General features: G+C 41.6%; 1 long non-coding RNA gene across 1 annotated transcript in view; it reads right to left on the bottom strand.

Moving 5' to 3' along the window:
* LOC129143556 (uncharacterized) overlaps positions 1 to 25,628 on the bottom strand; it is a 187,491-nt gene that overhangs the window by 69,897 nt on the left and 91,966 nt on the right. The window contains exon 2 of the long non-coding RNA XR_008547177.1: positions 20,087 to 20,185. This is a non-coding gene — a long non-coding RNA (uncharacterized LOC129143556). The remainder of the gene's footprint in view (positions 1 to 20,086; positions 20,186 to 25,628) is intronic.

Here is a 25,628-nt window from a genome sequence, read left to right as displayed (position 1 = left end):
TCTGCCCACTATCACGAGAGAGGATCACATGAAAAAATGCTCACCACTAATGATCAGGGAAATGCACATCAAAACCACAATTTGATACTACCTTACTCTTGCAAGAATGGCCATAATTAATAAATCAAAAAATAATAGATGTTGGTATAGACGTGGTGAAAAGAGAACAATTTTACACTGCTGGTGAAAATGTACACTAGTACAACCACTATGAAAAACAGTGTGGAGATTCCTTAAATAACTAAAATTAGAGCTACCATTTGATCCAGCAATCCCACTAATGGGGATCTACTCAGAGGAAAAGAAGTCATTATATGAAAAAGATACTTGTACACACATGTTTATAGCAGCACAATTTGCAATTGCAAAAATATGGAACCAGCCCAAATGCCCATCAATCAACAAGTGGATAAAGAAAATGTGGGGTGTGTGTGTGTGTGTGTGTGTACACCATGGAATACTACCCAGCCATAAAAAGGAACTAAATAATGGCATTCACAGCAACCTGGATGGAGCTGGAGACGATTATTCTAAGTAAAGAAACTCAGTAATGGAAAACCAAACATCGTATGTTTTCACTCCTAAGTGGGAGCTAAGCTATGAGGACACAAAGGCATAAGAACAATACAATGGACTTTGGGGACTCATGGGGAAGGGTGGGAGGGGGCGAGGGATGAAAGACTACACTTTGGGTACGGTGTACACTGCTCGAGTGATGGGTGCACCAAAATCTCAGAAATCACCAGTAAAGTACTTATCCATGTAACCAAAAACCCCGTTCCCTAAAAACCTATTGAAAAACATACAAAAAAATAGTATTGTACTGCCTTCTACTGAATGCATATTGCTTTTGCACAGTCCTAAAGTTGAAAAATCATTTAAGTCAACCGATCATAAATTGGGGACTATTTGTACATACCTACGATAAAATTTAATTTATAGGCTGGGTGCAGTGGCTCATGCCTGTAATCCCAGCATGTTGGGAGGCCGAGGCAGGGGGATCACCTGAGATCAGGAGTTCGAGACCAACATGGTGAAACCCCGTCTCTACCAAAAATACAAAAATTAGCTGGACGTGGTGGTGGGTGCCTGTGATGCCAGCTACTCAGGAGGCTGAGGCAGGAGAATCCCTTGAGCTCGGGAGGCAGAGGTTGCAATGAGCCGAGATTGTGCCACTGAACTCCAGCCTTGGTGACAGAGCAAGACTCCATCTAAAAAAAAAACTAATGTATAAATTAGGCCCAATAAGACATTAACAATAACTAAAAACAGAACAACTATAACAATATGCTGTAATAGAAGTTATGTAAATTTGGTCTCCCTCTCTCAAAATATTTTATGGCACTGTACTCACCTATTTGAGACCTCAGTTAATCACAGGTCACTAATTCAAGGAAAGCAAAATGTTGAATAACAGGGGACTGCTACTGGAGAAGACATTTATTGCATACATATATCTAAGTGTAAATGCGGAACCCACAGTAATCCTCACGAAATACTCCACTGTATGCACACTTTTCCCAGCTCCCTATGTCACTAGGTAGGACCACGTAACTGGCTTGGCCAATGAGCTGTGAGAAGAAGTTACAAGGCCACATCTGGAATGAAGCAATGAAAAGCCTTGGTAGAGTTCTTTAGTCTCTTTCCCTGCCATGGTAACCAAAGGGGGAAGATTATTCCAGAAATTGCTGGTATAAGATGGAGAAGGCTATATCAGCCAGGTTCTGTGAGTGACTGTGTAAAACAAACTCCTTTCTCTTCCACCGCCTTAATTTGTTTTGTGCTGCAGTAACAGGATGCCTAAGACTGGATGATTTATAATGAACAGAAAGGTATTGGCTTACAGTTCTGGAGGCGGGGAGGTCCAGTATCACGATGACAGCATCTGCCAAGGGCCTTCTTGCTGCACCATCACATGGCAGAAGGGCAAAGAGAGGGCACAAGAGAGACAGAGAGCAAGAGGGGGTAAACCCACTCCCCCAGTAATGGCATTAATCCATTTATGAGGGCAGGGCCCTCATGGCCTAATCACTCTTAAAAGTCCCACATCTTAATACTGTTACAATGGTAATTAAATTTCAACATGAGTTTTGGAGAAGACAATCATTCAAACCATAGCATCCACCTACCAGCAAGAAGAAACAAACATTGTCATCTGGGGGTGGGAGAGCTTGTTACAATATATACCTAGCCTACCCCAGTTAAAACAAGAATCATACATCTTTGCAGTAGTAAAGATTCTCTCCTTCACTAAACTTTAGTCAGGCTCCTCTAAGTCCGACCTTGGTGTCTACCTAATTGGGCCTGCATCATGCCATGTTAGCAAAAATCCTGCTAAGTCACTGTATTAGTTAGGGTTCTTTAGAGCGACAGAACTAATAGGATAGATGTACATGAAGGGGAGTTTATTAAGGAGTATTGACCCACATGATCACAAGGTGAAGTCCCATGATAGGCCATCTACAAGCTGAGGATCAAGGAAGACAGCAGTGGCTCAGTCCGAGTCCCAAACCTCAAAAGTAGGAAAGCTGACAGTGCAACCTTCAGCCTGTGGCCAAAGGCCCAACAGCCCTGCCAAACCTGGTATAGGTCCAACAGTGCAAAAGCTGAGGAACTTGGAGTCTGATGTTCAAGGGCAGGAAGCATCCAGCACAGGAGAGAGATGAAGGCTGGAAGACTCAGCAAGTCTGCCCATTCCACTTTCTTCTTCATTCCACTTTATTCTAGCCACACTGGCAGCTGATTAGATGGTGCCCACCCAGATTGGGGGTGGGTCCGCCTCCCCCAGTCCACTGACTCAAATGTTAATCTCCTTTGGCAACACCCTCACAGAAACACCTAGGAACAATACTTTGCATCCTTCGATCCAATCAAGTTGACACTCAATATTAACCATCATGGTCAGTTTAGAGAGAATTCTCCACCTGTGATCTCTGATCATTCTCAGCATCTTTTCAGATTCCTTATCCCCCACCCTGATCACCCTAGCCTGCCTTCAGCAAGAATCCTTGTAGGTCTGTTTAACCAAAACCCTCCCTACCGCTGCTGTTTCCTAACAGTATTTGCCATCCACTCACCCCTACCCTGCTCCTTGGCTATAAATCCCCACTTGTCCAAGCTGTATTCAAAATTGAGCCCAGTTCTCTACTGAGATCTCTTTTCTCCCATTACAATAGTTCCTGAATAAAACCTGTTTGGGCCACTTTATTGTCAAGCTCTAATTTTCCTTTAACAGCAGTAATTCTTTAATTGTGTCTGTCCATCCACTCATTCCACTTGGTTTCCCTCATAAATTCTAAGCTAGATCAGTATACAACCATAACTACCCCAGCAATTTTGTAAAGGGCAATTTTTATGAACCTCTAAGTTATCCCAAATTTTTTTAATTTACATTAAGTCAAATACAGAATCCCGAACTTAATTTTAAAGAAAAATGTTGTTTGAAATTAACTTATAGAAAAGAAAGTTAGTTTTCTATTTTTTTCTCCTTAATATGCTATGTAAAGTTTTGAACTGATGATATTAATATATAATATTGCACCTGCACTGTAATGATTATTACTTTGTTAGGAGGATACATATGTTCATCACTGACACACTAACTACTAAGTGTGAAGGTTTGATTGATTTAAGAGATTAAGGGATAATTTTGTTTTTAAAATCAGTCTTCCATGGAGGTCATATCTGTGTGCTGTGGACAGTCTATAGGTGTTGCCTGTCACTGGATTGTGATGGATGAACACTCTATTCATAATTCAAACTGTCTCCCATTTGTTCATAAAAGCTGACAATGCAGAGAGAATTCTGCTGAAAGAGCCACAAAAGAGTGAATTACAGAGAAATGTAAAATAATATGACAGAGGAGCATTTGGGCCAAAAATAAAGCAACCAAATCCAACAAATCTAAAAGGACTGATTTTTTTTTTTAATTTTTTTGGCCAAATAGTACATTCAAATGTAGGTTCAAACAGCAAGCCTGCTGGTTCTCTGTCAGCAAAAATGCTAAATAGGGGCTAAGTTGTCTTCCTGGAGGGTGAGGCGCATAGACAAACTGAAAAGCCACCTGAAGTTTCAACCAAAAGCCAATTTAGATCAAGCTGAGCAAACAGACAGGTCTGCTGCCCAATTCAACACCAAGCTGTTTTTTTGTTTTTTGTTTTTAATGTATATAAGTCAAAAAGTACTTTACAAGCCAAGGAAAACCCAGAGAGCAATTTATGGACTAATGACATAGTTCCCATTCAGGTCCGGGGCCTGGAGTGCAGCCTGGGGCAGTTCCCACTGTGCTTCCCGGCCCCCATCTGTGTTTTTCACTGGTAAATTCAGAATAAAAGGAAAGTCAAGTGTAGCAGAGGAGTGTGTGGGTTAGGAAGGAAGGGCAGTTCCACCCAGTTGGTCCAAGTTAAAATGGAGGCTGTTACTTGCTGAGAGCAGATTTGCACTCTTTTTTTTTTTTTTTTTAAGCACCAGCTGAGATTCTGTCTCAATTGCCCTCAACATTGAGTCACTAACCAGCCACTGGGTGTGGAATTCTGGCAGCAGTAGCGCTTAACTCTGAGACTTCCCACTCCCCACCCACCAGCTCCTTGCCCTCTCTGCAATGGCTTTTTTTAGTAATAGAGGAAAAAAACTTTGAAATCCTGTTAATTCTGAGTATTGTTTACAAGTGATTATTTCTGAAGGGGCAAGGAGTGTTTGCAAAGGCCACTTTGGTTATATGAGATTTAAAAGGTTACTACAATTATTTTTTGGTGTATAAGATGCATTTGCATACATAATTTCACAGAAGAATGGGGGCATTTTATGTACTTTCATCATATGTTTATTGAAAGTGATCAGTTATGCTGTCTGCACAGACATAACTGGTATTTCTTTAAAATTTATCTTTTCCAGATTATTACTATATATTAAAATTTCTAATTATCTACTGGAGATGCATTATACTACATTTATAGGAACAAAATCATGTATTTTCTCTTTTGTAGACATGGCTGCCCGAAAGCAATTCAGTATTTTGCATCCTTGTCCAGTCAGTAACTATGACTTATTAGATGCAGGTGAGTTTTTTATACATTTGGAAGAGGATGTGTCTTATACACTTGCAAGAGCATTGATGTCTCTGGATCTGAGTGCCCTTGTCTGCAAAAAGAAAGAGCTGAACTCCAAGTACCTTCAGCACTGAAAGTCTACAGCTGGCAATGGCTGTACCACAAAGATTAAAACAAGGCAATTCAGTAGGGGTAAACAATAAATTTAAAAAATCACTGAAATTGAATTAACTTGGCAGACAAAAGCAACCCTTGGACCACCAACAGTCATTTTGCAAATATTAATTTTTTAACTAAGGAACAATTACACATGCCTTGTCTCTTTAAATTAGATTGGAAGTTCCTTGAGGTTAAAACCAATGTTTTTAATTAAGAATAAAATGTCCCTAGGACAGATCATACTGCCAGATAAATGGCCTAGCAATAGAATGTGTTCGTAGATACATTAAAAAGAACCCAGGTCTTAGAGCTCTCAGGCCAGAGATTTTTCTTTCCATTACAATTTTCTGTCATCAAGGTTCAATGTAGGAAGCTTCTAGGAGAGACAATAACAATTGGGAGGAAGAAATCCAAGAGCATTGAAATAGACATGAGCTACACAAGGATACTAAAGTCCTGGTATTGACTCTTTTTTACCAGCAATATTTCTAGAAGAAAACAGCCCCCTCCATAGAAGTCTCTACAGAACACGTGGACAGCACTTAGTGATGAAGCCTGGGTTGGCAGCCCACATTGCCTGATGTTTGTATTGAAACCCTTCCCTGGCAGAGCCTGGTGCCCAGTGGTGCCGACTGGGCTGGCTCAGTGCTGAGAGACAGCTTCAGGGATGGACAGTTGCACTCTCAGGAGGTTGTATGCATAATCTCAGTTTGCAATTCTATTTTGTGAGAACAAAAGGGAAACAGTGGGCACTGGCTTGGCTGCTTTTCCAGATGCTTTTGACCAGGCAGGGGATGTAAAAAAGAAAATCTAGCTTGATAAATGCAACAAAGAGAGAGAAATATTCTCTATTTTCCCATTATGTTTAGATGGGATGTGGTCTACTGATTATTTTAAGAAAACTATTAACCGAGCTTTACTGTTTTCCTGTTGTATGCTAGCAGATTCATGTAGTCTGAGAGTCTCAGGCTGGCTGTTAGAAGCCTTAGGTTTTCATCCCCAGTCACCACCATCTTGGCACTTGATTTCTGAGAGCTTCAGTGTGTCTACCTATAATGTCATTTTTAATTCCTGTCCTTCCCTACCTCAAACGGATGCTGTGAGGACAAATGAGATGGCTCAATATTACCTCCTTCCCTGTCCATCTGGCTCTCTGATTTGCAAGGACCACATCAAGTTCTGGACTAGAAAACAATAGAGTTGTGCCAGGAATGAAGGGAGGCAGAATGGAGCCAGGCGGAAGCCCAACGGGACACAGAGGCAGAGATCCAGGCCAGAATTGGAACATTGGATTAGCCACAATTTCACATATTAACATTATGCCCAGTTCCCAAAAATACACATTTATGTGGTTATATGAACATCTTTGAGTCATTCAGGATTTGGTTGTATTATCATTATTTGAACCCTCAAGTGCAAAAATATAAGGACTATATACTGAGATTTTCTTCCTTTTTCAATGGAGTATTCTTAACTTGTGTGGGCCAGGCCTTGAGCCCCTTTTTTGGTCAAAACTCCTCAAAGGGAGTTAACTGGTCATTTTAATTCATTTGGGTCCAACTGAGGTGATTTTGTAGCCCCTCCTGGCTTTGAAAGATCCAACAGACCTTCAGCCTCCAGGCAACAGAGGAGTGAGCCCTGGAAGGGTGTAAATGATGCAGGCCCTCCTCCCTGTACGTCAGCTCCTTCTCTCCCCTTCTTTCCAATCAAACTAATCCCCTCACAATTTCCCAGAGGCTTCTCCATCATGGACACCCACAGGAAACAAATAAAAGGAACAGGACAGGGTGCAATTCTGCTCTTTGTCAGTGCTAATTGTGAGCCAGTTATCTGATCTGCTGTGACTTGCTCTTTCTGGAAAGGTGTGCATAATTTGGCAATAGAATTCCAAGATTCTCATTTATTGTAAATTGTGCCTTTGCCGATTGCTTTTGTCAGGGCTCCCCATTTCACCTCATGTCTCTGCTCTCCACTTTTGCAAATGCACTGATCTGTGAAAATGAATTAAACAGATTAAAAAGCAGCTTTTCTTATTCATTGGAATAAAAACAGCAAAGGCAGACATGGTACATCCTTGTACGTAACTCCAAGAAAAAAAAAACTACTTTACACAAGAGGGTGGCCTGGCTCTCTGGGGAGAAAACAAACCCACAAAATGCTCTGTGACTCAAGTTAAGCCTCTCCTATAATCTACAGTGAAGTTCTACTTAATGACAACCCACAATATAATCCAATTATTAGGCTTTCAGCAAACCAATACCATAATGACATCATATATTCTTATAATTAAAGTTGATCTTTATACAAAGCTGTTCCTCTTTTTAAAGAGAGAGAAACATTTATGATGTTAAATAACTCTCATCTTATAGACATCTCAAGTTCACAAATTTGTAGAGCCAAAGCACCCAAAAGAAGAAAGCACACGCAGGTGTGTATTATCTGCAGTATGAGAAGGTTCTAGGTGCTGCTTTGACCCCACCTCGCAGACTAGGGCCAAGCTAAAAGCAACCTGCATAGTAAGGCTGGACTATAAGTGCCCCCAAAGCATCATCTTAGTACATCCTAGGGCAGAGTTGGGTCCCTATCATTTTAAGACAAGTGATACAATGGAAGGTTCCTGGAACTACCACACTGCACTGCTCCAAGGAGCACCAATAGCAAGGTAGTCCTCATGTTTGGTGACCTCTGGAGGTGGGAAGTGCACTGCGTGTGCAAACTAAATTGGTGGCCCTGAATCCCTTTATTAAAGAGGAAACACTTTGGTTTTTCTGTTTATTTGCTTAATGTTGTTTATTTGAGTAGAGGAAGGGCAAGGGGGAACAAAGAGAACACAGGAAGCACCTCTGTAGAGGTGCAGTAGACTACCCACAACGCCACCCGTGAGCTCTGGTTCTTAGTTCAAAACGAAGTTAGCAAGGTTTTTCTTTTCTTTTCTTTTCTTTTCTTTTTTGGAGACGGAGTCTCACTCTGTCACCCAGGCTGGAGTGCAGTGGCACGCGATCCCGGCTCGCTGCAACCTCCGTCTCCTGAGTTCGAGCAATTCTCCTGCCTCAGCCTCCTGAGTAGCTGGGATTACAGGCACTCGCCACCATGCCCGGCTAATTTTGTATTTTTAGTGGAGACGAGGTTTCACCATGTTGGCCAGGCTGGTTTCAAACTCCCGCCCTCAGTTAATCTGCCCGCCTCAGCTTCCCAAAGTGCTGGGATTACAGGCATGAGCCACCGCGCCCGGCCAGGTTTTTTCATCTGTGTGTTGAATTCTCCTACAATCTGCTCCCAGGTTTGTCATGAGGAATAAGTGAGACAAAGCACAAAAACTTCATGGGTGTCTACCTAGAGAATAGTAAGTGCTCATGAAAGAGTAGTTACTGTCATGGTGATTACTAGTATTACTTTCCTAAATAGGCTTGGCTGAATAGAAAATGAACCCACCAGCCTCATCGGAAGCAAATCAGAGTTTCCCTTTTGCAAACAGATAAGAGGGGAGATGAAGCAAGTCTTATCATAAGCAGCAACTGTCATTTATTTATTTATTTATTTTATTGTTTTAAAGTAATGTAAGTTTTATACATATATTTTATGATTTTTCTCCTTTCTTAATTGTAAGAGGTTTGAATTTAATAAGGGAAAGAAGTTTACAGTGTCTCCTGCCTTTCCCGTGTGATTCAGATTTAATGTTTGTTTTTTGTTGTTTTTTAACAGCTCATGTCTACAACCTGAGGAGTTTGTTTCTTGTTTTTTAATTTTCATTTCAAAAGGTTTTTTGGGGAACAGGTGGTGTTTGGTTACATGAATAATTTCTTTAGTGGTGATTTCTGAGACTTTTGTGCAGCCATCACCCAAGCAGTGTACACTGTACCCACTGTATAATCTTTTATCCCTCATCCCCTTCCCACCCTTTTCCCTGAGTCCCCAAAGTCCATTATATCATTCTTATGCCTCTGCATCCTCACTGCTTAGCTCCCACTTAAGGGTGAGAACCTACAATGTTTGGTTTTCCATTCCTGAATTATTTCACTTAGAATAATGGTCTCCTATTCCATCTAGGTTGCTGCAAATGCCATTATTTCATTCCTTTTTATGGCTGAGTAGTATTCTATTGTGTGTGTGTGTGTGTGTGTGTGTGTCTGTATGTGTGTGTGTGTATATATCACTTTTTTTTTTTTTTTTTTTGAGATGAAGTCTCGCTCTGTCACCCAGGCTGGAGTGCAGTGGCGCAATCTCGGCTCACTGCAAGCTCCGCCTCCTGGATTCAAGCAATTCTCCTGCTTCAGCCTCCTCAGTAGCTGGGATTACAGGTGCACACCACCACGCTTGGCTAATTTTTGTATTTTTAGCAGAGATGAGGTTTCACCATGTTGGTCAGGCTGTTCTCGACTCCTGACCTCGTGATCTGCCCGCCTTGGCCTCCCAAAGTGCTGAGATTACAGGCGTGAGCCACCGCACCCGGCCATCACATTTTCTTTATCCACTCATTGATTGGCGGACATTTGGGCTGGTTCCACATTTTTGCAATTATGAATACAAGCAGCAAGTTTTCAAGGAACCACCACAGTACTCTCAGAAATAATGGCACAGAAACATTACTCCTTTGCTTTCATCACCATTTTAGACTTTTCACAGCATGCTTATATTGCTCTGTTGTGTTTCTCATTTTGGGTGGGACAAATTATCATTGAGTGGGACAAATTATCATTGGGTGAGGCCATCTCATGCATTGTAGGACATTTAGCACCCCTGGCGCCCCCCACTCATAACAGTACTAATACCAATAGTACCAGAAATATGACTGGTATTACTGGGAGTGGCCAGGGGTGTTACATGTCATTAAGCTCAGTTACTGGAACAACCCAAATAACACCTCACACGTCTCCAATTGCTGTCTGGAGATAGAACTGCGCCACTTCAGACTTTTTGGTAAAGAAAGTATCACTATGTCCACTTCACAACTGGGGAAACTGAGGCATAAAGAGTGCCTGACCAAGTTAGAGACCCAGACAGTAAAAACAAGTAGTAAATGACCTATGTATGTCACAAACGGTGATTAGCAAGTGGGGTGGGGCAGGGACGTTACTCTGAAGGCTTTTCTAACTACACAGACACTCCCGTAGACACTCACTCCAGTGAAAAATCACTGTCATAATGAGTTATCATTAATGATGGGAGTGTGTTATACTCCTTAGGGTTTGAAGTCGTGAAAATGATCACAAGCGCTAAACAGTATGCAGAGTTTCTTTCCATTTACCTGGCTGTTACACCGGAAAATAAAAAGGAGAGGAAGAAGGCATAGGGATGGAGAAATCACAACTCTAAAACACCTGAATCCCAATCCCTGAAGGCGGTCCAGTCCCTGACCTGACCCCACACCAACTCCATCCTCACAGTTTTAATACCTTGCACCTGTTAGCAATATTTCACAAAACGGCATGTGCATTAGCATCCATAGTATCCATAATTAGTAGTTCTTGTTAAATGAATTTAACATTGTGTGTCCTCTCTTTGTCTCATTCTGTCATGTGGTATGATAACATTTAGATGCCACCTTTTTTTTTTCTTTTTTTCCCGAGATGGAGTCTTGCTCTTGTCACCCAGGTTGGAGTGCAGTGGCATGATCTTGGCTCACTGTAACCTCCACTTCCCAGGTTCAAGTGATTCTCCTGCCTCAGCCTCCTGAGTAGCTGGGATTACAGGCGTGCACCACCACGCACGGCTAATTTTTGTATTTTTAGTAGACACGGGGTTTCACCATGTTGCCCAAGCTGGTCTCGAACTCCTGACCTCGTGATCCGCCCACCTCAGCCTCCCAAAGTGTTGGGATTACAGGTGTGAGCCAACATGCCAGGCCCTAGATGCCACCTTTTTGTTGGAAGGTATATTCCTCTGTTTTGTTGAAGTCAGTGAGAAAATATATTTCTCCATATTAAAATGTATTATCCTGCCAACTCTTCAGGAACATGTCTATTTTGAATAGGGAGAGGGACTGGTGTTCAGTTGTCTCCTTCAACTTTGTGTGAAAAGGAGTAAACAGGAGGGTGCAGTGGCTGGACAGAGAGGACAGTTGGTTCCATCCAGTGGCTTTATTTTGAGCCTCTGAATAAATTTCCTAGCTTGAAAAGAGACTGTGGCTTCTGCTGTGCAATAAGCTCAGACTTTCTTTTTTGGAAGTCTTCAGAGCTGAAAGCCAAGTTTGACCTTAAATGCTCCGAGCCTTGACTCTTTCCGGTGTACTTTGTAACTCAAGTATAAAAGAACACCTGAGTTCTTGCTAAAGGAAATAGAGGCTTCTGAATTCCTTTGTGTGCCACAGAGGGTTCAACTTCCATGCGGGCTCTTCTAACACTTGGCTAACTTTTTCTATCTTTCTCCCCCCGCTAGCTGTCCTTTTCATTGCTTAGGAAAAGAATTTCAAAAGTATCCAGAATTAGAGCTGTAATGCATAGGATCATGGAAAACATTTAGAATGAGTTCAGCAAATCCACAACACACACACGCACGTGCGCACACACACACACACACACACACAAAGACCATGGGGGCAGAGGAGCAGAGGAGGTGGTAACGTCTGCATTTAATTCTGAAACAGCAACACAAAGTTTTAAAATCACATGCTTGGCTTTTAAGTCAAGAAATATTTTTGGAACACCAGCCAGCCATGTGCCAACCACTGGGTGAGGTACTGAGGAAGGCAGTTGGAGGGGAAAAGGGAGATAAAAGGCAATTCCCACCAGTCCCTGGAATAGGTAGGTAACTTTGTCCTCCTGGTATGAGAAGGGCCAAGGACATCTCTCACACTCCCCCAGGATTCCAAGAGCTGCTGGCTAGCCAGAAGACGAGAAGTAGAAGAAAATTAAAAAAAAAAAAAAAACAGACAATAAGGGGTAATAGGAGGTCAGGGGAAGGAAAGCTTTCCTGATAGCCAAGACATCGGCTTTTCAGCAGTCATTTAGGAGTTCCTGATATCTAATGATAGAGGGACCAAATAACCTTTTTAAAAACCGGGAACATGTACCACTTCATCACAGGAAATTCTATTTTGGAGGCATTCATTCATCCATTCACCAAATAGTTATGGGACACCTACCATGCCAGACACTGGAGAAACACAGATATGTCTGGCTGAGTCTGTACACTCAAGTTACTTACTGACTCTATAGATTATTGTTCACACTCTTCACTCCCTCCATATAGAAGGAATACACATCCATGCGCTTTACCAGATAACCTGGCAATAATACTGCATCAGAGTAAGTGGTGCACATTTCTCCACACCACTGATGTTGGGTCTGGGCACATGACTTGCTTAAGTCAACGGAATGTTAGTGCATTTGATGTGAACCAAGGCTTTCAGTGTGTTTGTAAAATTTGCCTTGGCCTCTTGTGCTTACCATTTCTAGAAGAATAAATTGCCCTAGAAAAAACATGAGTGAGGAATGAAGAAGCATGCAGAGGAGACTTACATTCAATTCTCAAGCTAGAGTCCAGCTGAGTCCAGTCTCGATCAGCCAAACCAGAGTAGGCTTGCAGAGCAAAAAGAGAAATGTTTGTGGTTGAAAGCCGCTAAGATTACGGGGGCTGTTTGTTTTGTAGCTTTATTATAGCAATAGTTTATTAATACATTGACCAACGGCATGACGCAACAAACAATGAAGTATGAAAAATTTTTGCTGGTGCCTTTTAGGGTGATTAGTGTTTCTGATTCGCACAGGACAGTCTCTGTTTTCAAACTGAAAGTCCCGCATCTCAGAAAATCCAGTATGGTCAGTCATCTTAGCGCCTTCCCACCTCCAATTTCAGAATCCTTTTTGCCTGTTGGTGCTAGCCATAGCTCTGCTGTAGACATCTGAGGCCCTCATGCTGCGTCTAATTGTTTCTGCTCCTGTCCCAGACCCTCACCCACCATTTCCACAGCTCCTCACTTACCTCTGCCCCATGAACAATTTGTCCAGCGTCAGACCCATGTATTTTCTGTCACTCTTCAAAACTTGCCTATCTCCAGTAGTTACTAATTGCTGATAAAATTTATTTACCACAAGTTGTTAATGGTGATATAGTATTCCAAAAGATGTTTCTATTAAAACAAAACAAAACAAAAGTCTCCTGGAGTGGCAGTGCCTTAACCCAAGGCAGCAGACTCGGGTGCTGCTACTCTCCCCAACCTGAATCCACGGCGGAACGTCAGTAATCAAGTACGACACTGTTCCCATTAAGCCCAGATGCAGATTCAAAATCCTGCTCAACACAATGCTTTTGGTAACTGCTTCAAACATATTAGAGTTGGAACATAAAATGAATCCCATATGTCAAATGTGCCTTAGGCCAGAAAAAAAAATGGTGGGAATCTAACCTCTTTTTTTTTTTTTTTTTGAGACAGAGTTTCCACTTTTGTTGCCCAGGCTGGAGTGCAATGGTGTGATCTTGGCTCACCACAACCTCTGCCTCCTGGGTTCAAGTGATTCTATTGTCTCAGCCTCCCAAATAGCTGGAATTACAGGCATGCGCCACCCTGCCTGGCTGATTTTGTATTTTTAGTAGAGACGGGGTTTCTTCATGTTGGTGAGGCTGGTCTCGATCTCCCCACCTCAGGTGATCTGCCCACCTCGGCCTATCCAAGATGCTGGGATTACAGGCATGAGCCATCACGCTGGGCCCTAACCTGACTCTATGTCTGAAGGCAGGTGGAAGCATGGGACGAACAGTACATTGAGAATCAGGCAACCAGGAATCCATTTCTGTGACTGATCAAGTTACCAAAATTTTCCTGGCCTCGGCTTCCTCATTTGTAAAAAAATAATTTCATTAATTCCACGGCCTCTGGGCTAAGAATTTCTCTCTGTAATGTTAAGACTTTAAAGAAAAAATAATTTATCTGGTATCTTCCAATTCTACAGGACTGTGTTTCTATGAACCCATACTAAAGGGTTTCCTTTAGACAGGAAAGAGCAAAAATAGCTATGCTGACAGGATCAAATGAGGCCACGAATTTAAAAATATTTTGCTAGTTGTAATGTGTTCTCGAAAAGAGAAGGGAAATGATTTTATGGTTATTATTTGTCATTATCATCTCATCTTCTAACCTCTTCCTTGCTGTAGTCACAGGGCAACTGGATCTCTGTTCAGGGTAGGGGTGGCAAGAGCTCATGATGAGGATTTTCCTGTTGTCCCATTAAACAAACAAGGCTGGGTCCAGTGGCTTATGCCTGTAATCCCAACATTTTGGGAGGCCGAGGCGGGCAGGTCACCTGAGGTCAGGAATTCGAGACCAGTCTGGCCAATATGGTGAAACCCCATCTCTAATAAAAATACAAAAAAATTATCCAGTCGTGGTGGCAGATGCCTGTAGTCCCAGCTACTATGGAGGCTGCGGTGGGAGGATTGCTTGAACCCAGGAGGTAAAGGTTGCAGTGAGCAAAGATGGTGCCACTGCACTCCAGCCTAGGCAACGAGAAAGAACAACTCCGCCTCAGAAAAAGACCAAGCAAACAGGAGAAAATTTAGGAAGTCTAATCACCACACTAGAGTGTTGGTACCAGAAAATAAGTTTAAATTTAAGAAGGATGTAGGAGCTTGGCAAATACCTTAAGCCCTTTAAACATCCACTTATGTATCCCCAAATTGTAGAAACACTTACACCTCATTTTTAATAAGGCCCAGCTGAATAAAGAGAATAATTAACTATGTTATTATGGGGATTCTCTACAACTTACCTAAAACATTTAATCTAATGCCTGTCACATTATGAGTAGTATACAAATGGCAATGGCCATGAATGTTATTAAAGTGGTGACTTCATCAATTGTCTTGTAAACCATCTGAAGAAAGGCCTAGCATGAGGGGGACGACATCCATGGTCTAGAAAAGGGCAGCCAAAGGGGCTGACCCAGGCCTCCAGGCACTGGGGAGTCGGGTGCCCAGGGTAGAAGGGGCGGCCATTTGGCTTTCCCTGCCTGGATCAGTACCAGTGAATCCATCTCACCCAGCAAATGGATTGTTGTTGCTTTTGCTCCCTTGCAGGGATGCTTTGCCCAGGGTAACAGGGATTTGGCTTGGTTAGTACAGCTGCTCCTGGTGAGAGTTTGTAGGTGTCCAGCTCGCAACCACACTGACTCTGAGGGCACTGACAACTTTGGAGTTTAGACTTGCCACTTCCATGTAAGTGGTCCTACACCAGGGTGGTGCCTGCACCAGGATGGTGCTACCACCTCCATGCAGCAAGCAGGCATCCCTCAGGAGAGGGCTGTAAGATTTCATTTACATGACAGTCTAGAAAAAGCAAAACTATAGGCACAAGAAATAGGCCAGTGTTGCCAGAGGCTGACAATGGAGAAGGGGATGGACTGCAAAGGGGCATGAGAGGACTTAACGGGGGTGATAGAAATTGTTACAGGCTCAATTTTGTCCGCCCCTGCAACCCCACTTCAATTCATGTGTTGAAGCCCTAACCCCCAGTAGTTCAGAATGGGACTGTATTTGGAGATAGGGTCTTTAAAGAGATAATTGAGTTAAAATGAGGTCTGTAGGTGGGCCTAACACAATCTGACTGGTATCCTTATGAGAGGAGGAAACCTGGACAGAGAGACACCATATATGTGCACACACAGAGGAAAGACTAAGTGAAGACACAGCCAAGAAGGGAGGCCGCAGGAGAAACCGAGCCTGCCTGCAACTTAGTCTTGGACGCTCCAGCCTCCAGAACTGTGAGAAAATAAATTTCTATAGTCTAAGCCACACCGTTTGGGGTACTTTGTTATGGCAGCCCTAGCAAACTAATACAGGAAAATCCTATACTTTGATTGTGATCAATTATGAAATCAATTGTTTACCTTTGTCAAAGCTAAAAATTGTAGGCCTACAGAGGGTGACTTTCACCATATATAAACTATTCGTCATTAAACCTGACTTTTAAAAAGTGCTATCAGTCTTTTACTATTATTATTATTTTTTTTTGAGACAGAGTCTTGCTCTGTTGCCCAGGCTGAAGTGCAGTGGCCTGATCTTGGTTCACGCCAACCTCTGCCTCCTGGGTTCAAGTGATTCTATTGCCTCAGCCTCCTGAGTAGCTGGGACTATAGGCTTGCACCCCCACACCAGGCTAATTTTTGTATTTTTAGTAGAGTCGGGGTTTCACCATGTTGACCAGGCTGGTTTCAAACTCCTGGCCTCAGGTGATCTGCCTGTCTTCCAAAGTGCTGTGCTTAGAGGTATGAGCCACCACATTCAGCTTACCAGTCATATTTTTAAAGTTTGGCATCATAGTAAATAATAATGATAGCAATAACAATATCTCTGTGAAGAATTTTCTAAATATAATGGAAAATTCACAATTAAGTTAAATAATAAGCAAATATTATTCTTAAACTTTTATTTTGCTTAATTTTTCAAATGCAACAGTTTTACAAAGATGGTAATTATGATATAATGCAATCTCCATTGTAATGTTCTTCTGCATAAGTAATTTGTGTATGAGCATTTGCTGGCTTAAAAAAGATATAATCATCCTGAAAGCTATGTAGCTAAGGTACTCTCTATTAATATCAATATTAACTGTCAACCTGTAGTCTTATTTACTTGAAGTTTCTTAATTGTTTTGTTTATAAAATTAACTACATTCATAATCCCCATTCATAATTGCAATATTGTACTCTTGCAATAATAAACATACTGTTTTATGTATTTTAAATTTTAAATGGACAGAGAATTTCAATATATAAAGCACATTACATATAGAATGTTTTTACCTGTATTTTAATGTAATTATTCAGATGGGCATGCTTTGTTCCTCTTACTAATTTTTTATGCCAATTATGCATGATGATAAATAATACGATCAGGCTGTCATTGATCAGCTCAGGTTCAGAGATACCATCAACAACGCAGAAGTGGGACATTTGTTTACTCAGCCTTTAAAGGCTATGGCCAAAACTAAAGCCAAATAGAGAGTTTGGCCAAATACTATACAAAGATTGAAGCAAAATTTCAGTGCATTTCTATATGAAATGAATAGAAACAAAATGATTGAACTACAGCATAAGTTAATGAGACTAAAGATAAACAGTGAATCTGTAAATGCAAGAGGACATACTTCATCATTTTTTTTAGATGACAAAAAGCACCGACATTTTAAGTGTGTATTTCTCATTCTTTCAAACAGAAGTGTAAATACACATGCTCCAGGAATGATCACTGCTGTAATCCTAAACACCTAGTCTTCCAATACAAAAATTCAGCCTCCCATGTGTAACTGACCCTTGCCTTGACAGATTTCTGAAACTATAGTTCAGAAACTATTGCAACCAGAGTTGCTAGGGAGTAACTTTGCCCTTTCCTGCCTAGTGATTTCTTTGGGGAACAACTCATAATTTACAAGATATTTTCAGCAAGGCAGCCCGGCCTGCAGGACTGGGACCCTTCCTGAGCCCACCTGTAACTTCATGACAAATGCTTTAATAATCTGCCTGTTTGCTGCTTCTCGCCCTTCAGTGCTTTGCTCTAAAGACATTTGTTTTTTAAATCTATCTGAGGAAAAAGCCCTGGATAATGCAGCTTTTTCCATGATTCTGTCCACAGCCTGCCCACAGGTCAGTATTCAATGATGCCAGTGCCTCAGAGCCTAATTATTAGATGACATATTTCCTCCCGAGGCGGCACAAGCTGTTTCTTTCTTTCATAAGGTAAAAATGTGTGGACTAATCCATAATCAAACAAGGAGGGAAAAATCTCTACTTAGCATAAGCACAGTCCAGAACAAAAGTTCTAACACCAATTAGTAACAATATGAATTTAAATCAGAATAGCCAATTTGCCAGTATGAAAATCCCAACCAGGAAAATGTTTCTTCCTTTTCTACAATAACAGCCCCCTCATGTACAAATAGTAGAGTGCCAGAGAGTTAGAGATCCTCTATTGGTATTTTAAAATTCTTCTATGCATAGCCATTGTCTTCATTGCAGCAACCAACCAGGGTGTTGCTGGGCAGGAGAATGTGCAAAATTATCCCAGCAGGTCATCTAATAGCGAACATGACTATGATATGGGGGCTAGCTGGAACAGCCATAAAGCTAAGATAGTACTCAGTAGAAAGAGCAGGGGGATCGGCCAGGCATGGTGGCTCATGCCTGTAATCCCAGCACATTGGGAGCCCAAGGCAGGTGGATCACCTGAGTTCAGGGGTTTGAGACCACCAGCCTGGCCAACATAGTGAAACCCCGTCTCTACTAAAAATACCTAAATTAGCTGGGTGTGGTGGTGTGCATCTCTGGTCCCAGCTACTCAGGAGGCTGAGGCAGGAGAATCGCTTGAACCCAGAAGGTGGAGGTTGCAGTGAGCCGAGATGGCACCATTGCACTCCAAACTGGGTGAGAAGAGCGAAACTCTGTCTCAAAAAAATGAAAGAAAGAAAGAAAGAGAAGGAAAGAAAGAAAGAAAGAAAGAAAGAAGAGAGAGAAGAGAAAGAAGAGAAGAGAAGAGAAGGATTCATGAAGTTCTAGTCCACCTCTTCCTCAACACAGCTGTGAGGCAAGGAGCAAGTCATTTGCCCTTTCTGAGCCTCAGTTTCCTCATTGTAAAATGGCAAACGTAATATGTGAAATGTCTTGGGAATTAAAGTGCCACTCAAATGTAGGAGATGATTAGTAACAGAATCATAGGACAGTTTTCCATTGAGCCCAAAGGTACGAGCAGCACAGTCCCTACCTAATTTGGTGCTATGGTGCAGCTATGGCTAAGAGTCGATGCAAATGGAACCCTCATGGGTGTTACCACTGTATCCTCGCAAGAGTAGTTTTCGTCTCCCTGCACCTTAGGACTTCGGAAATGAGTTTTTCCAAATATTGTTTGAAATCACAGAAAGAATTCACAACCAGAGTATATATACCTGCTTCTTTGAATAAGTGCTGCTTCTCTTACAAGCACTGAATCTAAGATCTGAGGCTAAAGATGGGTGAAACTCTTCCTCATACTCTCTAGGGATAAAGTAGTGGCATTCTTCATGTAAAATGGACTCTCTCCATTGGCCCCATGTAGTATAATGTTCACATTTACAAATTCGTATTTTATTCCCTCCAATGAATGCATAGCAATATATAATACAGATAGATCCAGTTAAAGACACTTTCAGACCCTGAGCGACTGAGTTTAAAAAGTCAAATACAGAAATTAGACAAATGATATATGTGAAGTAAAGAGAATTTGGAAGCATTGATCAACAAAGAGGAAATATTAAATATAGAGATGAAGAAAAGTAACTTGAACTGAATGAAAGACAATGAAAATGTTACACAACATTTTAAAAGAGGCACCAATGACAAACATTGGTTGAGTAAATAATTATCTTAGGGAAAAAGGGGAGCATCTTAATTAAATTATTTAATTTAATTAAAGAGTTTCATTAACTTATTAAAACCTTCAAAAATCCATGGGTTTCCTCTAACAAAGCCTGCTGAAGCCCACTGTGGGTGGGATGCTGTGCTCTCAGTGGAAGGGTAATGCCAGAGAAGAAGATGGAGGAGAACTGGGTTTGAGCCCCAGTGTTATCCTTTGCTGCAGGACTTTAAGCAAGGTGCTCAGCTTCTCTGGGCCTGGTTTCTACAACTGCAAGATGTGTGATTAGACTAGATTAAAAGTAGCAAACTGGAGATCAGAAGGCTGCTCTCCAAATGAACCATAACAAAAACATTTTGGAAACTACATAAAAATCAAGACTGCTGGATTTTCCTGAAAAGTTAGAGTAGCCCCTCACTTTGGTTAGCCTTACTGTATGCAATAATAGGCTGGAGCTGATTGTCTTTCTGCCAGGGGAAAGTATAGTTCCCTAGTGGTATGTGGAGTCAGCAAATGTCTACTTACACAATTACACTTTGCCCTGCTTCACTCACTTAAATTACCTGCCCGGGCCTGGGAGCATTTACATTTGTACCACTGAATAGCTGTTCTCCATCATCCCATTTGGTCTTCAGACTCCATAATCCTTTAAAGCTCTGCACCTGGAATGAAAAATCCAGCACAGTGAATTCTCGTCTTACTCTCTAATTTCAATCATCCCACCAGTTGGAGAAAAGCACTTAGAGATTTGGATCTAGAAACTGAAACGTATGTACTGATGGTCTGAAAACTCTTTAAAAAATAAACTAACCACCTTCCACCCCTCACGTGTCACTGTGGTATTGACTTTAGCTTCCTGTTCATCCGCTTTGCTTCCTGTCCAAGTTGATTTCTGCTTTACAGTCAAATGTACAAAGACTTTCCATAGTAATCAATTTCAAAGCATAACATTAATCTGGTTCACTTGAACCAAACACTTCAGAAACCTAAAATGCTAACTTAATGAGAATAATACCTGGATGCCAAAGATGGAACCCTCGAAGCTTTTTAAACAACTAAAGGATTTCCTGCAAACACTAAATCTTGTCTCTTACCCCTTTTTAAACCACTTCCATAAAAGGAAATCTATTCTATTTTGACCAGACCGAGCACAAACACAAGGTTAAAAATGTTTGCCTGACACTTTTCAATACCCCTGCTTTGAATGCAGCAGTTTGTTTTGCTGCCGTATTTCTTTCAAATGATGTGCTTTGTGAGAATTCTAGATTCATCAAAATACCTATAAGCAAAGTTTTTAGTAGAAAGCGTTAGCTAGCTGCTTGCATGCTTTTGAATGTGAGAGATTTTCCCATATGTTGCCATATCATTTAGATTATATCTAAGTGATGCCAAAAAACTGGAGGAAAAGAGGGAGATTCTATTATCTATGTTTTATCTGCAAGTCACCAAACAGATAGCTGTTTCAGATCACCCAGCTGTGTGGCAACATATAGCTAAAACATCTGGGTGATTAGCTGAATTACTCATTTTCATCAAGACGTTTTGTTCTCCTATAGACAATATCTGAGCTGTACACATGGATGTGTACAGTATTTGCATGTGTTTACCTATGTACATGTGTCCCTAAGATGACAAATTTAAGCAATTGTTTTAGATACAAAATGCAGGGTGAGATCTCCCTTCATCTCCTGCTGGACGATTCTAACAACCAATGGCTCTTTTCCATCTACGCCTGCCAACCCTGAATCAGGCCAAGGAGCAAAGCTGGGAGGTCAACCCAGGCAAAGCCAGCAGAAAAGGGCTGTACTTCCCTTCTTTGCAATCCCGAGCCAAGAATTGCTGACCCTGAGTGTGCACACAAATTGCTGGTAGATGAGGCATTGGGGAATGCAGCAGGGGCGGGAAGAATCACAAAATAATACAAAGCTACTATTTAAAATGTGCGTATTAGGTACAAGGCTCTAGGCTAAATGTCTTTACCTGCATTGTCCCATTTGATTCTCACAGTAACTCTTTAAGGCAAGAACTATTATTCTCACTCTCCTACTTTTTTTTCTTTGGTTTTTTGGTGGTGTTTGTTGTGTTTTCTTTTTTTTTTTTTTTTTACAAATGAGGAGACTCAGAAAAGTTAAGTAACAAGCAAGTGTCTGTATTTGAAGGCAAGTTTGTCTGACTTCCAAACACACCTCTTAGTAATGCAACTACACTGCTTAGTCTGGGTTGCAGGTGGCCACCCTCCTCAAAGTGACACTGGAGCACTTTCAAAGCATGTCATCCCAGGCTGAGATGATAGTCCTGGTTAAGCCCCCTCCCCACAAGATTATAAAGTAGAGTAATGGTGACAACTGCCCCTGTGCTGATCCAGAGCTTCATTACTGAACCCTTAGTTAATTCCGAAAATCTTTGAGCATGGTTCGGGAGGAAAAGGGAACCAAAGTTACTCAGTCTTCACAATAAAAATACATGCCATTTGAATCACTAAAGTGGGCAAGGTATAATTTATACTGTTATATTTCAAGCTGACTAGTTCCTGTATTTTCTAACAAGTCCAGTCTCAAACATTCTCTCTCTCACTGTCAATCTATCTATTTTGATTTGGGTTTATAAAATTAGACTGCTGAACTCCCATGGTAGACTGTGACCTCATCTACCATCTTGGTATGTTACAGTTATTTGAGTTATGGATGGCTGCAATTATTTTATTACATATATGCTCACTATAGCACTTTTAATATATGGCCATTAAATATTGTGCTTAAGGGGACACTTCTCCCGGAAAAAAAAAAATGCATGTTTTTTATTCTTGGAATCTGGGCAGGGATGATATATCACACCATGGTACCATGAGGCAAACAATAGAAGATATTGAACACAGAAAACTTTTGAAACTAAACAAGCAAATAATTGTCATCCCAATTATTTCATTATGGCTGACAATAGAATGACACAAAAGACTGAGTGAGTGGCTCCCAGAATGGCATGACAATCATAAAAGACTCAAGACACAAAGAGACAGCAGAATTCATACAATACGCAGTGTACAGTAAAACCTTGTTATTCTGATCACAGATCTTTTTCCCCGAGTAGTATGTAATTCAAAACAATTCCCACTCCTCAACTGCCTAGACAGTCTTATTGTTAGTTTATTAAAATACGAGCTCATTTTAACCTGGCTAATTCAAGTCAAATTTTGCCAGCCCCCTACATGGTAACTAATGAGATTTTACTTCAACTCTGTTTCATCTCCTGGCCTCTAACTACTCCCAAATTAGTTTCACAAATGCAATTGTGCAGAGTAAAAGAAAACCACCATACTGAATGGTAATAACACATGTGGAAAAATATATGTTGAATAGCTGTTCTTTCATGACTTTCTGAGTTCTCTGCCCTTTTTAAAATTTCCCTTATGTTTATATATTAAACTATAATCTGAATGTACTCAAAGCATGTGATTTATAGAAAAAGAGAAGGAAAGAGTGGAAGAGAGATTTAAAGTTTTTCACTGCTAAGAAAATCCATTAGTATCTAATAATAATAATAATATATCATAATAATGCAATGTATTGGCACTGACTACATGCAAAAAAATTTTAAATATTTTATAGAGTCTTCACAGTAACCATAAATTCAGTACTATAAGCCTTCTTTTGTTGATGAAGAGAGGCAAAGAAAGGTTAAGCAACTTGCCCCAGGCCATGAAGTTGTAAGTGGCCAGCGGTTGGACTCAGGGTGAACAGCAATTTAGGCCTCTGGTTAGGAGGACAAAGATGAGGCTGGCCAAGTCCACATGCTGAGCTCCATCTTCCTTCCTCCCACCTTCACTTGACTCTCCCAGCACCACCACCATCACAGGCCACGGAAAAGCTGAACCTCTAGATGACCTGTTTCATCCTCAATTTCCCGTACCCCAAAACATTAGAGAATTCCCAAATCCCCAAACAATAACGATCCCTTTTCCAGCCAGCATTTCAAGAACAGGAGAGAAGGGGCAAGTCCCCCTGAGTTCTGAGTCCCGCAGGTACCTCGGCCCCTCACTGCCAGCAGCCAGGGAATTTGTATTCTATTGGGCTGGTTGTTTCCAGCTGTCACAGTCTGCTCTAAAACCTGTGTTTGTTCTACTGCTAAGAATTTCAATGCCACCCCAATAACCCTTTTCCTCAGCATAATTTGGATAGGACACAAACTGTCAACACTACATGCCTGGGTTATTCCATGAGCATAGCGGATGCTCTGGTACCTGTTCATATTTCTCTCACCAGGTCAACATGCCCAGCTCCCAGCTTCTGTGGCTGTGGTCTGCAAAAGGCACACAGCTGTGTCCATTGCAGAAGAATTGCATCCTGCCTAATGGGCCTGCCTCACCTTGGAAGTTAGGCCAGTGGCCAATGACTGACTACCTCAGACACAAAGCTGACCCCTTGCATTAAAGGGCCACCAACTCAGTGGTGCAATTTGCTATCCAAAGCTCCCTAGAAGTCCAAGATAACGCTAGGCTCCAGCCGAAAACGCATCCTTCTTACCCTTCTTCCCCTGACCTCGTACTTCCCCCACTCCCCTTCTCCTGTGGGCACCTCCTTAATGAATCATATATACCAGACTCCTGTCTCAGGCTCTGCTTCTAGAAACTAAGACAATCTCAATGCTCTCCCAAACCCAGGACTGTTCATTTCAGTCCTATCCTCTGACTCCAGAACATCCTTCCTCTAAGAACTTCCACTACTCTCAGGATCCTACATTATCTTCCTTCTATCTAGAAACTCCTCAGCTAACTCACTCCAAACTTTACACAGCTGTCATGGGGTATTTTCAATCACCATATAATGTTTTTCCTACCTATAGAAGTAGAAAATATTCATAAACTATAATCATTTTCCTGAGCAAGTTATGTCAAAGATTTTGTTCTGTCAAGGTAGCAGATTGTACACGAGGAACAGTGAATACGTTTTTGTTTTGGGAGCCTTCTGCATCACTTTATCTTTTTAACGGCATTGAAGAGTAGGCCTTCTCCAGATAAGATTGCCTGGCCCAGGACAATTACCCAGTGAGGATTAAGATCAATCTCTGGGTTAGACTGTGAACAAAATTTTGTCATCAAGTCATAATCTCTGCTTTCTTGGTCCTGAGATCAGGGCACCCTTCCAATTGTGGGAACACAGAAACGTGACATTTCTTTGAGTGGTTAACTGTAGATGCTCATACGTGTCTGTATACAAGCCCATACACACACACACACATATGCACATGTCCTTCTGGCCCAACATAAACAAATAGCTCCAGATTGGAAAGAGATGAGAGCTGGCAAGGGTCGGATGGCTTGGACACCGGGAAATTTTCCAGGTTCAAGCGGAAGGGCTGAAAAGAAATGCATTTCAGGCCGAGGCGGGTGGATCACGAGGTCAGGAGATCGACACCATCCTGGCTAACACGGTGAAACCCCGTCTCTACTAAAAATACAAAAAAAATTAGCTGGGCGAGGTGGCGGGCCCCTGTAGTCCCAGCTACTCGGGAGGCTGAGGCAGGAGAATGGCGTGAACCCCGGGGGGCGGAGCCTGCAGTGAGCCGAGATCGCGCCACTGCATTCCAGCCTGGGCGACAGCGAGTCTCCGTCTCAAAAAAAAAAAAAAAAAAAAAAAAAACCAGAAATGCATTTCCTAAGTAAGGGTTGAATATTGCACTGATTGGGAATTAAAAGTTTACATGAAGCCCAGCCTCTTGCTGCAGTGAAAACTCCATCCCATTGCCATGAAAAGCCTCATGGTCTAGTGAAAAGGAGGGAAATCAAACTTATGACACAGATCCTAAAATATAAAATTTTTGTTTTAAACGTATTTCTTGTTTTACAAATTCCCTTGTACATGCTTCCCATTTATCTCTGAGTGTAAGCACTGTCCTGTTGTCTCCTTGTTAAACAAAAGGCTGAGCTGCAATCAGAAAATACAAAAGCTTGTTTGTGACCTTGGGCAAGTCATTCTCTCTCTGAGTCTCATTCGTCCTCATCATAAAAACAAGACACTGGACCAGGTTGATCTAAGGTCTTATTCTTTCTAACATCTCATGAAGTCTATTGGAAGCACAATAGTATAGGCCTAAGAGTAGGATACTGAG

This window comes from Pan troglodytes, chromosome 2 (assembly GCF_028858775.2).
Source record: "Pan troglodytes isolate AG18354 chromosome 2, NHGRI_mPanTro3-v2.0_pri, whole genome shotgun sequence".
Lineage (NCBI taxonomy): Eukaryota > Metazoa > Chordata > Mammalia > Primates > Hominidae > Pan > Pan troglodytes.
This window is presented reverse-complemented; position numbering and strand designations above follow the sequence as displayed.